The following is a 4,393-nucleotide window of genomic DNA, read 5'->3' as shown; positions in this document are numbered from 1 at the left end:
GGTTTCTTTTATCCCTACTGCATCTTGTCTCCTTAATGGCAAATAACCGTCCTTGGACTTTCTATCACTACTATTGTCATTATTATTTTATATTATTGTTCTGTTTACTTTTATCCTGCTGCCAAGCTAATCTTCTTTGTCTGTTTTCTGATACATACAGGTTTATGAGTGTAAATGTGCTTTGCTTGATTTCAGCAATTTTGACAATTGATTCAAATTGTAGATACCGAATAAAAATAAAACTATTTAAGACCAGTGTTGGTCAAGTGACTTGAAAAAAGTAATCAGTAACTAATTACTGATTACTTCCCCAAAAAAGTAATCCCATTATTTTACTGATTACTTATTTTCAAAAGTAATAATTACTTAGTTACTTTTTAAAAACACGATTTACAACCTGAATAGGTGATAAAGCAATAGATCTTTCAGCCCAATTCTACTTTTTCTGCATAATCCATCATACAAAATGTAATCAAATGGAAAAGTCTCTTTTTAAAACTTGTTTTATCAGTTTTAATCTTTTATCTTTATGCATCAATCAAAAATGTAATTATATGCAACATTCTCTGACTGGAAGAAATTTGTTTAATATTTAAACCTATTTTCTGCAGATTCCAGCAAATAAAATAAAATATTTTTTGTGTTTACACTCAGTCTTTCAAATAGATGCAAGTAAAACCCAGCAGAAAATAAATAAAGTCAAAGACTAGTGGTCCTGTTGCTCTATTTTCACCTGTAAAGCAGGAGTGGGGTAGGCGGAGGTTTACCCTGGTGCAGGTGTGCCGCAGCAGTCAGTTGAAGAATCCGCGAGTTTCTTTGTGAGTTTCCCATTACGTCGTAGCGCACTCGGTGCTTGCTTGGAAGTTTAGGAATTTTTTTTTTCCGCTGTAAAAAGACGTTTTCTTCCCACGCACAACGGACACTAATGTTTTTGTCACTTTTTATGGAATCAAACTCAAAATAAGGTCAGTACTTCCACGCTCACCCAGACATGGCTGACCAACAATGCTAACAATAATAATATTGTTTTGTCAACCCACCTGTAAACCTCTACAGCATTGTGGGTATTTGCTAAGAAAAGTGAAGGAGTCCTCCTTTGGGAAGGATACACACAGCGTTGTCTGGACAGTTTGAATTATCAAAATGATCTAGAGAGGGCAGTAATGGGTATGACGTACACTGTTGCAGCATTTGATCTTTATTGTGGAGAAAAACCTTTAACATGTTACATCTTTATGAGCAAGGGAGAAAATGATACATGTGCTGGTGTAGCATTTTTAGATAATCAAAACATTCTGCCTTTATTGTCAGTCAAAACTTTACAGACAGCTACTCAGAGACTATTCTAAAGCAAACAGGCAAATGTCACATCTTTACCTACATGAGACTGGGCTAATAAAATTACCTTGAAACAAAAAGGAACAAATGAACTAAACATTTTGTAAATCAGTGACTCTGAAATAAAGGACACAGAAGGCAATATTCTGAAAAAAAATTAGGCTGATTTATTTTCACAGGGCATACAAACGGGAAACAGCAAATAATTTGTGAATCGAAGGGCTGAGAGTAATGCCCACAACTGGGGTCAGATCATTTTGGAATAAACTGAGGTGAATCTTTTAACCAGGAGACATATATTTTTAGAGAACATCTGTTCCTCACATTCTGGAAACAGCACACAGTTTGTGAGGTGAAGGGCTGAGAGTAATGCCCACAGCTGGAGTGAGATCCAATTCATCCTCTGAAACTCCAGGTGCAGGTGTGAAACGAAAACACTGTAGGAGGGTGGTGAAGAAGAGGAAGAGCTCCATCCTGGCCAGACTCTCTCCGAGGCAAATCCTGCGACCTGCAAGAGATGAATAATAATCAATTGTCCTGTGAAGAGATGTACCTCAGTGGTAATGGCTGAGCTCACAAACCTGCAGAAAATGGAATGAAGGCATCTCGCTTGACAAACTTTTTCTCTTTGTCCAAGAAATGAGCAGGATAAAAGCTGTGAGGCCTCTCCCACTCACTTGGATCATGCAGGACAGATGTCAAGAGAGGAAACACTGTGGTTCCCTGCAGATAACAGCTGATTTCAGAGATGCACAAAGTACAAAACGTACTAAGACAACACATAAAAACAGCACATACTTTTGATTTGGATTCAGTTTCAAACTTTCCCGTATTCCTGTGATTGCCCGTCCAAGATGGCATCAAGCTTCTGTTTTGTGCACTCAGTAAACTGATAACAACTGTTCCCACTCATTTTTACTCTTTTTGTCTGCATTTGTGTTTTTTGTAGCTTTACAACTTTGGCACTTCAACTCAGAGTTGACACAGGATGTGGGATGTAGTTACATTATTTCAAAACTTACTGGCTCAGTGCCAGGCAGCTTTGAATAGATAGCAATTAGTCTTACCTTCTCGATAAAGTGACCCTGAAAAGTGATGTCTCGGGTGGTTTTGTGAGGAAGTGCAGTGGGGGCGATGCTGCTCAGTCTCTGTGTCTCATGGATGACGGCGTCAGTGAAGGGAAGGTTTTTCCTGTCAGCAACCTGCATCTGTCGGTCTCCTATGACCCTCCTCAGCTCCTGAACCTCATCTAGAGTATGAACAAGAGTAGTGGACACATTTGATCCCTATTAGAGTAACAGTAACACTCCACCATACTCAATAAATGTACGATTATTGTGATATTGCTCTTGTCACATGTGTCATTTGATTTCCAGTAAAAGTGTATTCAAGTTGTGGATTATTTGAGCTCCTCACCCTGTATCTTTGGATATTTGGCCATTAGCAGAAGTCCCCATCTCAGTGTAGTTGATGTTGTCTCAGTGCTGGCAGCAAACAGATTCATGACTGTTATCAGAAGATTATCATCATGGAAGTGACTGTTGGTAATCCCAGATTCCTGCACATAGACATTTAACAGCAAAGTCACTCAAATCATCCTAATCCCAAAATTGGATGGGGGTTGGACAGTAGAAAAAGAAACATTGTAAATGCTGTTAAAATGTTCTGTGTAGATTTCATGACATAGATGACTGATTTATAATAAGCTACATAATTTCATTAATGTACATATAGTTTGTGTTGAAATGTCTTTATTTGAAATGTACACGTGTAAAGTGTAAGAGCTAGTGTCTCGTGAGAATACCCTTTACGAGAGTACAGAAGACTTTTTTCATGGACTGTGAGGGAGCAGATGTCTCTCATGAAGCCATTTTAAGCTAAAGGTTTACTAAAAGAAAAAGCAACACAAGGACTTAATATATACATATATATATATATATATATATATATATATATATATAGTATAGTATAGTATAGTATCAAACGCTTCTCCTGTAGCAAAACAAACACATACAGTCAGTATAAGTAATTGGACCATTAATTCAATTCAGTTCAAACAAATGTGATAATTTTTTACCTTTAAATTTCTTAAATACTTCAATGAGATGTTGACATTCCTCAATTATTTTGTCCTCACATGCTCTCTTGCCCATTCCAAAGTCTCTCAGTTTAGTCAATGCAAAGCATCTCATTTCTCTCCATGAGTCACCATTGGACCACAGAACTCCTGAGAGTGGTCATATTTTAGTTTGACAGTACCAAAATAGAAAAAAAGCTAAAAGATTTTAAGAAATAATATTATTCCTTTACCATGCTCTTTGGTTAATTCATGTGCAATGTTTGTTGGGCTTCTGTCTCCAAACTCTTCATCATAGTCAACAAGTGCCTCCTTCACCGTCCTGTATCCTGCCAGAATCACCACTTTGTTTGGACCCAGATAAACCGTGAAGACTGATCCATATTTCTTGGATGACTAAGAAAAACAGAATATGATCATATTTTCACACACATCAAAGAAACCAACGCTAAAAAGCTGCCTGGAGAACTGTATCTGCAGCATAGTTCAATTACTTTCTCACCTCCAGCAATGTTTTGTAAGGTCCTTTCAGGTCCAACTGTAGCAGGTTCCCCAGCACAGGAAGTGGTCTGGGTCCTGGAGGACCCTTTTGTTTTTTTTTTGAGAATTGAAGCTTGGAGTGATGATGAAATAGACAAGGAGGATGACTGTCAGTGCCCCTAACAAGAAGGCAGAACTGAGGGAATGGAGAAATACATCTAATATCCCCATGGCTGTGAAACAAACCATTAGGAGACCTTTTACTTTAGAGCCTCAGTGACTCATCATTTTGGATGAAACACGTCAGCACATCACTTTGGCGGCCAAACTGGAAAGCCAGTACAAGGGGGATAGAATAAACATTGGGAAGCTTCAGTAGTAAAGCAGTAAATCATTACTGAGTAAGGCGGTGTTTCGATCAGTGTCTAAACTTTTCATGTGAATCAGAAAAGTAGGGCTTTGCTTTTTAAAATATTCACAAAATGTTTCTAAAAGTTA

The 4,393-nt window shown here is 37.8% G+C and overlaps 1 pseudogene across 1 annotated transcript; it reads right to left on the bottom strand.

The window, feature by feature from the left end:
- Window positions 1-4,126, bottom strand: LOC146558368 (cytochrome P450 2K1-like; annotated as a pseudogene). The gene is made up of 8 exons (XR_014888686.1): window positions 3,918-4,126; window positions 3,649-3,811; window positions 3,397-3,565; window positions 3,324-3,330; window positions 2,755-2,896; window positions 2,406-2,587; window positions 1,920-2,061; window positions 1-1,846 (listed from the first exon to the last, which is right to left on the bottom strand). The product of XR_014888686.1 is annotated as a cytochrome P450 2K1-like (transcript).
- Window positions 4,127-4,393: the final 267 nt, after the last annotated feature.

The sequence above is a fragment of the Mchenga conophoros genome, linkage group LG15, assembly GCF_057382185.1.
Source record: "Mchenga conophoros isolate Kocher_MC1m ecotype Shallow Benthic linkage group LG15, M_conophoros_male_GT1.1, whole genome shotgun sequence".
NCBI lineage: Eukaryota > Metazoa > Chordata > Actinopteri > Cichliformes > Cichlidae > Mchenga > Mchenga conophoros.
This window is presented reverse-complemented; position numbering and strand designations above follow the sequence as displayed.